Source organism: Stegostoma tigrinum, chromosome 13 (genome assembly GCF_030684315.1).
Source record: "Stegostoma tigrinum isolate sSteTig4 chromosome 13, sSteTig4.hap1, whole genome shotgun sequence".
Lineage (NCBI taxonomy): Eukaryota > Metazoa > Chordata > Chondrichthyes > Orectolobiformes > Stegostomatidae > Stegostoma > Stegostoma tigrinum.
The window spans coordinates 39997662-40009134 of NC_081366.1; positions in this window are offsets into that span (position 1 = coordinate 39997662).

Here is an 11473-nt window from a genome sequence, read left to right on the forward strand (position 1 = left end):
TAGCTGAGGCCCAAGCAGTGATTCCTGTAGTACCCCATTGTCAATGCCTATCATGCTGAAAAAGATCCATTTGTTCATGCTCTCTGTTTGTTGCCTGATAACCTATTCTCAGTATCAGTAAGTTACCACCAGTCTACATGTACTTTTATTTTGCACACTAATCTCTTCCATGGGATTTTATCAGAGGTTTTGGCAAATCTAGGCTGGTGCAGGGGAGAAGGATTCACATTTTTGGATCATTGGAATCTCTTCTGGGGTGGAAACAATGTGTATAAGTAGTACAGGTTGCACCTGAATTGGAAGGGGATTAATATGCTGGTAGGGAGATTTGCTCGAGCTGCTTGGGAAGATTGTGGATGGGACCCAGGGAGATGGTGAGCCAAGAAAGCAGTCAGAGTAATACAGTTGGGAAAAGGAGTAAGTCAAAGTCAAGGCAGGAAGGAACAAAGCAGATAAACTGAGGGCATGGTTGGGAAAATGGGACTGCAATATCATAGCAATTACAGGGCTGTGGATCAGGGATGGACAGGGCTGGCAGCTTACTATTCCAGGGTATAGATGTTATAGGAACGATAACAAGGGGAGCAAGAAAGATGGGGGAGTGCCATTTTTGATTAAGGTCAACATCACTGCTGTACTTAGGGAGGATATTCCTGGGAATACATTTAGGGAAGTTGTTTGGGAGGAATTGAGAAATAAGAAGGGGATGATCACCATTTTGGGATTGTACTATAGACCACCCCACCCACCCCAATTGTGAGGGAAATTAAGAAACAAATTCGTAGGGAGATCTCAGTTATCTGTGAGAATAAAAAGGGTGTTATGAAAGGGGATTTTAACTTTCCAAACATAGACTGGGGCTGCCATAGTGTTAAGGGCTTGGATGGAGAGTAATTTGTTAAGTGTGCACAAGAACATTTTCTTACACAGAATCTGGATGGTGCAAAGAAGGTGTAAAACCTGACCTACTCTTGGGAAATAAGGCAGGAAGGGTGACTGAGGTGTCAGTGCGGGAGCACTTTGGGGGCCAGTAATCATAATTCTATTAGTTTTAAATAGTGATGGAAAAGGATAGACTCGATCTAAAAGTTAAAATTCTAAATTACAGGAAGGCCTATTTTGACTGTATTAGGCAAGAACTTTCAAAAGTTGATTGAGGATGGATGTTTGTAGGGAGAGGGATGAATGTAAAATGGTTAGCCTTCAAAATTGAGATAACAAGAGTCCAGAGACAGTATGTTCCTGTTAGAATGAAGAGTAAGGCTGGTAAGTGTAGGGAATGCAGATGACTACAGAAATTGACATTTTGAACAAGAAAATGAAAGCATATGTTAGGTATAGACAGCTGGGATTGAGTGAATCTGAGAAGGGTTTAAAGGCAGTAGGAGTATACTCAAGAGGGAAATCGGGGGTGGGGGGGAGGAAACAGGACATGAAATAGCTTTGGCAAAAGGGATTAAAGGAGAATCCAAAGGGATTCTACAAATACATTAAGGACAAAAAAAAGAGTAACCAGGGAGCAAATAGGGCCTCTTAAAGATCAGCAAGGCCACCTATGTGTGGAACTGCAGGAGATGAGGGAGACACTAAATGAGTATTTTGCATCAGTGTTTACTGTGGAGAAGGATATGGAAGGTGTAGAACATGGGGACTTAAATAGCGAAATCTTGAAAAATGTCCATATTACAGAGGAGGTGGTGCTGGACGTCTTAAAACGCTAAAAGGTGGATAAATCCTGATAAATGATCTATCCTGGATAAAAACCGAAAGAACTGCAGATGCTGTAAATCAGAAACAAAAACAAAGTCACTGTAAAAGCTCAGCAGGTCTGGCAGCATCTGTGAAGAAAAAAAAAACATCAGAACGAGGACGGGTCATTAGACCCAAAACATTAATTCTGATTTATTCTTCACAGATGCTGCCAGACCTGCTGAGCTTTTCCACCAACTTTTGTTTTTTGTTTCAGGTATATCGCAGAACTCTGTGGGAAGCTTGGGAAATGATTGCTGAGCCCCTTGCTGTGATATTTGTATCATTGATAGCTGCAGGTGAGGTGCCAGAAGACTGGAGGTTGGCTAATATGGTGTCACTATTTAGGAAAGGCGGTAAGGAAAAGCTAGGGAGCTACAGACCAGTGAGCCTGACATCGGTTGTGGGCAAGGTGTTGGAGGGAATCCTGAGGGACAGGATTTACACATATTTGGAAAGGAAAGGGCTGATTAGGGATAGTCAACATGGCTTGGTGCATGGGAAATCATGCTCACTAACTTGGTTGAGTTTTTTTGAAGGGGTAGTGAAGAAGATTGCTGAGGGCAGAGCAGTAGGTTTGACCTATAAGGACATCAGTAAGGCGTCTGACAAGATTCTTCATGGTAGACTGGTTAGTAGGGTTGGATCACGTGGAATACAGGGAGAACTAGCCATTTTGATACAGAACTGGCTCAAAGGTAGAAGACAGAAGGTGGTGGTGAAGGGTTGGTTCTCAGCCTGGAGGCCTGTAGCCAGTGGTGTGACACAAGGATCAGTGCTGATTTCACAGTTTTTTGTCAATGATTTGGATGTGAACACATGAGGTATGGTTAGTAAGTTTGCAGATGACACTAAAATTGGAGGTGCAATGGACAGCAAAGAAGGCTACCTCAGAGTGCAACAGGATCTTGATCAGATGGGCCAATGGGCTGAGGAATGGCAGATGTAGTTTAATTTAGATAAATGTGAGGTGCTGCATTTTGGAAAGGCAAATCAGGGCAGGACTTATAAACTTCATGGTAAGGTCCTGGGGAGTGCTACTAAACAAAGAGACCTTGGAGTGCAGGTCCATAGTTCATTGAAAGTGGAGGCACAGGTAGATAGGCTGGTGAAGAAGGCATTTGCTATGCTTACCTTTATTGATCAGTGTGTTGAGTATAGGAGTTGGTAGATCATGTTGCAGCTGCACAGGGCATTGGTTAGGCGAGTATTGAGTTATTGCAATTCTGGTCTCCCTCCTATAGGAAGGATGTTGTGAAACTAGAAAGGATTCAGAAAAAGATATACAAATGTTGCCAGTGTTGGAGGGCCTGAGCTATTGGAAGAGGCTGAATAGGCTGGGGCTATTTTTCCTTGGAGTGTCACAGGCTGAGGGGTGGCCTTATAGATGTTTATAAAATCATTAGGGGCATGGAAAGAATAAACGGGCATGGTCTTGTTCGCCAAGATGCTGCAGACAGAGAGGGAGAGAGGTACCAGCCACTGACATGCTGCTGGGAATGCTCAGCGTAAAACTGCTTACACATACAGGAAAGAACAGCTTGTGAACTGAGAACGACCTGAGTCCAGGTGCTGGTCTGAGCCAATCGATACCACTTGGTACCAAACAAATTCTGCAGAAAGAAAGAAAGGTGATATAATGCAAAAGCCTGAGATAGACAAAGAGCAATGAGGTAATGTTACCCAGGTCTCTAGTCCAGGGCCAATAAGGTAAAGGCATGCAACAAGCAGATGAACCTGAGCCATTGGGAAGGAGACAGCACACCGTGACAGAGGAGGGGAGGGGGGGAGCGAGGGGGGGGGGGGGGGAGGAAAAAGAGAGAGAGAGAGAGAGAGAGAGTCCTCATTAGCAGCAGCAGCTATCCTGATCATATTAGCTTTTGTATTTTGTGGCTACTCGGGAATTGTCAGAGGACTCTCGTGGTGTATAAATAGGTTCTAGTTCAGTTTGTGGGAAAGTATATAAGCCCTAATTTGTAATAAAACATTTAGGCAACAGGTGTCTTGTTTAATACATTAATAAAGTATTTTATGAAGTTATGAGAATTGACTGTTCTCCTCTCTGGCCATGCCAGCAGCAGCAGTCAGTGACTGTTTAACTCAAACAGCCTCTAACCATCCTTTTCCCTGGAGTGGGAGAGTCTAAAAACTAGACAGCATAGGTTAAGGTGAAAGGGGAAAGATATAATAAGGACCTAACGGGCAGATTTTTCATGTAGAGAGTGGTGTGTAATGGAATAAGCTATCGAAGGAAGTGGTGGAGGCTGGTACGATTACAACATTTAAAAAGGCACCTTGCTGGGTATAGGAATAAGAAGGGTTTAGAGGGATATGGGCCAAATGCTGGCAAATGGGACTAGGTTTATATAGGATATCTGACTGGCATGGAGGAGTTGGACTGAAGGGTCTGTTTTCATGCTGTACATCTCTATGACTCTATGATTCTAAATGCACCACATCAATTGGTTCTTCCTCATCAATTCTGCTAGTTACAACCTCAAAAAACTCCAGTAGGTTTGTCAAACATAATTTCATAAATCTACAATGACTTTGTGTAATATTGTTGTTACTTCTTGAGTGCTGAGTGTTATCACATCCTTTATAATAAACTTCAGCATTTTCCCTGCCGCTGTTAGGATCCATGCAGTGAAATCTACCATTTGGGTCTTCCTTATAGCCGTTAATACAATCATATTGATGTAACTTGTATCTAACTGAAATCAGGTAATAAACCACATTGTTCAAGACAAGAGCCTCTTCTCATTAAACTCTTAAGCGGCTTTTCTCTCGCACATGAAACCAAGGATAAAAGGGATAAAAACAAAAATTGCTGGAAAAGCTCAGCAGGTCTGGCAGTATCTGTGAAGAAAACAAAAACAGAGTTAATGTTTTGGGTCTGGTTACCCTTCTTCAGAATGGCCCTGGGGGTCCTTACCAGGCAAATCTACCAGACAGCTCATACAACATGACAATCAGTTGTTAGAAATCATCCTACACTAATAACAAATTGGTGTTAAAGCTGAATATTTAATGTTTAATTGTAATGCTGACTTGGAATACCAATATCAGAGCGAAAACCCTGTGCTTGCCGCACTTTGTCACTGGGAAGTACAGCTGGTAATTGTTTCTGCACAACTTCCCAATATTTTACCAGGCCCCCAACTTCACTGCTGCCACCTAGGATCTGGTAAAATTCAGCCCAAAGGTTTTTGCTATTAGGTACATAATACTTTCATTGCAATAACTGAATACCTATTTTCATTGCAATCACTGTATACCATGTAAGCATTGATTGGGAGTATGGGAGGCCAAAGGGTTCCATCTGCGTGATTATGTAAAAAAAAACAAATATACATAGATAAGGCCTGAAAAAGGTTTTTGAACTGCAATGTGCAATTAGCCCCTGTGTTCACTGTGATGCAGACAAAACAAACTTTCTACTGCTCTCTACTAGTGCACAGTCTAATGTTGGCATGCTTCTGCAGTGGGTCACAATTCACACACACCTCTTAAAGCTAGACTCCACTACCACAACACAGCCTGCAAGACATTGTCAGTAAATAAACAGTGAAGGCACACAACTTGGCAGGTGGTATGCTCTAAGATTCTTTAATTCAGGACTAAAAGCCTTGGGGTACAGGTGGACAGGTAAGGCAAGGTCCTCAACCCAAAGGGGTGAGAAAGCCCATTAAACAGATACTGAGAAAGCAGAAGCAGAAAAGCATTGCTGTCATGCAAGCAGTTTAATCTGAGAACCTAAATGCAGTGCAGGAAGAAATATATTGAATCGTCATCATTCTAAATGCATCTGCAAATGCAATTTTCTTACAATATTAACCACAGTTTTACTTCCCACAAACATCATCTTCACTCATCAACCAACACTATCATGATTCATACCTGATGTTGGTAACCTTACCTCTCACTCTAAAACTTTGCATGCTGCAAGTCTCAAATCCAATTCTTCCAGCTTTCGCATTCAACCAGATATTCAACAATGACAGATGCATTAACCTAATGTATTAGACCACACTCACTGACATACTCCCAGCTCTCTTTGTGAGCAAGGTGGTACATAGGGACAGACAGTAAAGTTGAAACAATGGCCTTAAGCACGGGCACCGACCACCACCCTACCCCCTCCCCCAAAACAGAAGAAAGAATGCAGTCCACTACGAGGTGACCATAACTTAGGCTGTGGCCAACGGCAGAACTGAAACTATGCAGGATGACAGAATGTTTCTACCTAATCCACCTCCTTATATCTCACTTGCTCCTATTCCATTTCCCAATCTCCTCTCATTTACAAGCTCCAAAAGGTGTAATGTTGCACTTTTTGCTTCAATGCACACACTGCACCATAATCCCACACATCTCTTTCCATTCAGATACAGAAAATCGTCAACTTAGCAAGTAGTTGTACAGAAGTGAGAAGCCTAAAAAGTGACTGGAGAGTGATAGTGATGAAATAACTCAAAATCCAGAAGGCATGTGATAAAATTCCTCATTAGAGAATGTTTGCACAAGTTAAACTTAAGAATTAAAGGCAAATTAATGGTGTCATACCTTAGGAAAGGCCTTGGAAAAGGTGCAGTATGGATTTACCAGATTGATGTCTGGACCCCAACATTTCAATAACAAAGAGACATTACACAACTGAGTTGTTCCCATAATTTGATAGGTTAGGGTGATTTGATTGAAGTTTTCAAAACATTAAGGGGAACAGATAGGGTAGACAGCTAAAAGCAATTCCGCTTTCTGAGGAGTTTAGATTGAGATGCCATAGTTTAAAAGTTACAGCCAGCTGACAACAGCCAATGCTTGTCAACTTCACCAATTTGCAGCACCGGTAGAAAACTTACATCACTTCTATAAACTCCTTTGGAGCCAATATATATCAAACAAATAATTTCAAACAAGTTTGTGCTATGGCCTTTATCCTTGAACTAACTGAAAATACTACCTTCGTGGTTCTTCTTGATCATTCCTGAAATTTCATTGATGCTCTGGCAGAAGATCATGACCAAGGCGTTACACTAAGTGGTTCAGAAACATTCTCAATAAGTTTTGCAGGTCTCACAGCATCACAATCTCATAAATTGGCTTTACCTCTAGCTCGTCCCTTCCAATAATTTAGTGCTTTTCACCCTTCCTGTTTTGAAACCCTTCTGCTCTCAATGATTTCCAACTCAGCCTCACTTTGCCTTCCACTGGGTTCTTACATCCTTAGAGCTGATGAACCACTGAACCTCAATGGATCCAAGAACCCCGATAAAATTAAAAATCCTGTTCAAAATGGCATCATGCATGCTACTGTTTTGCAGGCTCTTAATCTCACTACCTGATCATTTCCAGAAATATTCACTAATGGTGGAAAAAAACCAAATATTCCATTCCATGTACTACTGTCATTTTACCTGTTCCTGCCTCTAATTGCTTCATTCCACGGCCAGTAAACACCAGCCTATTACTGACGTTCTAATTTTGTCTTGTGTTGTAATATCCTGATCTTCATTCTGCTTGTCATTAACTCTTCCATTATGCTAACATTTATTGTAATTGTTCTGAGAGAAGGGCATGGAGCTTGGTTTTAGTAACTAGAACTGCTCACTGAATTATGTATGTTATGTACAGAGCAGGGAATGATCCCTGCTTGACTGTCTTGGACGAAGTCCTTCCACGCAGTGATTGACACGTGATCTGGCATTACCAGTAGTGGTATCATTGGGATCTTATTGGTGGCTACTGCCATTTTCTACACCATCAATGGCCAGTATCTGGACCGTTTTGAAATTTAACAATCATTGAGTTCCCTATTCCTTGCATCACCACAGAATGGCATATTTGTCCCATGACATCTTAAGGAACTGACTGTTTCCCCAGGAATTTTTCCAGGGAGAAGATTTTTGATTCAACAGCATCTCCTTCTTCAGGAACCAAATAACAGTTATGAGTCAACTCAGCACAATCAAGTAACTAAGTGCAGAGATTGATCCAGGAATCCCTAAAATAAATGTTGTTATTTCTTTCAAATAATGTACCAAAGCCCATAACATATTCTTCCTCAGAATTAGCGTCTGATATTTAAATTCTGATCAAAGTCTGACCACGCCCAATAGGCATTTAGCACATCAGCATTCTTATAGGTTTTATCCAAGAAGTCTAACTGAAGATCCTAACCCTCATCACTACACAACTGGGTTGGCATCCATCTCAAAATACATTTTCTTTGACTTTATTTCTTATAGGAAGTGACCTACACCTAAGTGCAATATAATATGCTAAAGCCATACCTTGTTTTCTCCTTAATAGTAACGTAACCAGTATCCACGTTATTCTTCTACTGGTCATGTGATTCAGACTCCAGGAACATCAAAGGGTAGTTATATCCCTGACAACATACCTTTTTTTCTACCATTTTCCAAAGTGACCATGAGAATTTTAGCTTACAGGCTGAAATATTGCCAGTCTCAGTTTTCAACATTCACCTTCAAGCGACCATCCCCTAATAATATGCTATATTCCAGCAAGCTTACTGCTGAACAATAGCACTTGAGCCAATCTTTCAACACTTCGCTAATTACATTTTTTGCAGAAATACACTTAACAGATATTCATGTCCTAAGCCAACAACCACAGTCTCAGTTTAAGTCTATTTATAGCAGCACATGTATTCCCAGTTAATGCATATGATTAAGTACAATATTTCCATATCTGACAGCTTAACTAAAAACAAGCGTCCATGACAGTTAATACTTTATAATTCACGTCTTCTAATCACATTACAGAAAAGACTCATTGTTTAAATATAATTGTAACCCTTAAGTGACCCTTGTGCAATTTGCTGGTTTTATGCACTAAAATCACTTCTCCAGCATATTCTGGCGTTCCATATCCATCAGATATCCAATTATTCCCAATATAGAGTACAAGGCATTATGATACTCAGGCACTCAACATTACATTATTGGTCCCTTGGTTCTACTGTCTCTGCACTGAAACCTATCTAGCTTCCTGTATACCACAGGCATAAATCATAGAGAATTTTAATCATCTCCAATAATATTTCCACCACCTTCCCTTCATATCCAGCAAAACTATGGTGGGTTAAATCCCAGGGGATCCATCACAAATTCATGTTAAGTAGCGATTCAATACAGACAGCCCATGAGGGTTAGGAGCAGAAGTTAGATTTTCAGCCCATCAAGTTTGTTCTTCCATTCATTGAGAAGATAACTGTTCTGATAATCCTCAACTCCACTTTCCTACATTTTCCCCATAACCCTCGATTCCCTTCCTGATTAATCCATTTCCTTCCGTTTTACCTGCTGCACTTGTAATGCTAGATTTTTGTGATCTTTGCATGAGGACTCCCAAATGCCTCTGAACTATAGTTTTCTGCAATCTTTCTCAAAATTAAATATTTAGCTCCCTGAACCCTCTAATAAGGGAAAAAAATCCTGTGAGTCTATCCTGTCTATGTCCCTCATAATTTTACACATTTTAATCATGTCTCCCCTTAGTCTCCTCTGCTGGGAGGAAAACAACCCCAAGTTATCCAATCTCTCTTCATAACTAAAACTCTCCAGCCCAGGCAACATCTGCTAAGTTTCCTCTGCACCCTCTCCAGTGCAATCACATCTCTCCTATAATGTGGATTCCAGAGCTGCACACAATATTCAACTGTAGTGTAACCGACTTTAGAGGCAGAAACCCTCATAACATTTAATAGGTATTAAAGTGTACACTTGCAGTGTCAAGGCAAACAAGGTTATGGGCCAAGTACTGGGATCAGAGTAGTTAGATGGCTATTTTAACCCTAACCCTAACCCTATCACATAGACCTGATGAGCCAAAGGGCCTTTTTCTGTGCTGCAGACTGCTGTGTCTGCAGATTCTGTATCAACCTCACCACCTAACTTCCTACCTATTTGTGTCATCTACAAACTTGGCTATAGTGCATTCACTTTCCTCATCAGTGGCCTTAATATATATATTGTAAATAATTGTAACCCCAGCACTGATTCTGATGGCACTCCGTTAATTAAGGTTGTTATCCTGAAAAATGTCCCCCTTATCCTAAAGTACTGTCTTTTATCAGTTGGCCAAGCCTTATAAAGGAGGTCCCTGTTTCATCTAATTTGCCTACAAATGAGTTCTACCTTAAAAAGCCAGATGAAAATACAATGAAGTGGTAAATATGTAAACAAATGTTTACATTCAATTTGTTCACTCCTAACCTTATATAAAAAGAAATTGAAAAATGTTAGGAATTAATTCTAGAAAAGCTGTTTTTTTCCTGCTTGTTGAACTGTTCCAAGATGTTTATCTTATGTTACAGAATACTTGGCTAACTTGCTGGTAGAGTCTCACATTTCTTCACAATGTTCACTTTCCACTTTGTGCCATGGGTTTCCACTTGCTATATCAACTTCGCTCTTTATCCAACAGGCAGCACTTTGACTTTTTCCCATATTTAGTTTGTGTTTGAAGATTTTACAGATGTTTTCAAAGGGTGGTCTTGATTTCAGGTTATAATTGTCTCAGCATTCTATAAATTTAAACTCTTGTGAATCCAAACTTCACACTGATAGGTCAACACAACCATATGACAAGTTTAGACAAATTTGGCTAATGATATGATAATAATATCTCTAATCGATTGCTGTAAAAACCCGCTTTTTTCATTATTGTCCTTGAGGAAAGGAAATTTGCCATCCTTACCTGATTTAGCCTTCATTAACTCCAGACCGACAAATTTAGCTAATCTGGAGGAACCAGTGGAGAATTCTGGTTTATCATGTGCATCATTCCAATGGATTTGCTATGCTGCCAAAAGCAATCGGAGTTTTGTGTCATCTGAATTTGGCTCATTGTACTTTTACTGTATATTTATTTAAATCAAGCTAACAACTAGTCAATTCTGTCTGGCATTGTACATGAAGCATTCAGATAAAATAGGCTCAGAGGTAGGTGACAATTAGAATGTAATACTGTCTCCATTTAAATAAAGATGTACAAGACAACCATTCGGATCCTAATGGAACAACCTATTGGACTCATTATTAATGTATGAAACCATTAAAAATCCCAACACAACAAAGCTTTAAGATATCTAGTCCCTTGGGAACGAGATACGTAGTCAAGTATTCAAAAAGAAGAGAACGCAACTCTGAAACAAAGCGAAGGCCGTGTGGACAACTATGACAGCCAGGAAAACAGAGCCATATAAAAAATTAGGCTCACTGATTACTTTCTAAGTATCAATATATGGGCTCCCAGCGTTCTGTTCAGACCAAACCAGAAGCACTTTTTTGATTGCTGTTGGGAACTTGCAACCAATGGTGAGAGGAAGTGGTTTCAGGAAAGGAAAGTCCAAGATTTTTTTTGTGGAGTACGGAGGAGCATTCTTTCATTTTCAACCACAACAAAAGAAAATAACTTGATTTTCTGGGCAATTTGCCTGCAAGTTTTACTGTGGATCTGGTACATTTTCTTATTCCTTCATGAGATGTGGATATCTCTGATAAGACCAGTATTTATTGCCCATTCCTAATTGCACTTGAACTAAGTGGCTTGTTTGGCTATTTTAGTAGACAGTGTCCTATATGTGACTTATCTTTGTGTCAGTGTCTTCCCTGATCTGACCTATGTGTGACTCCAGACATTACTGTCGGTCTGGAGTCAATGAAGGCTAGATCAGCTAAGGATGGCAAATTTCCTT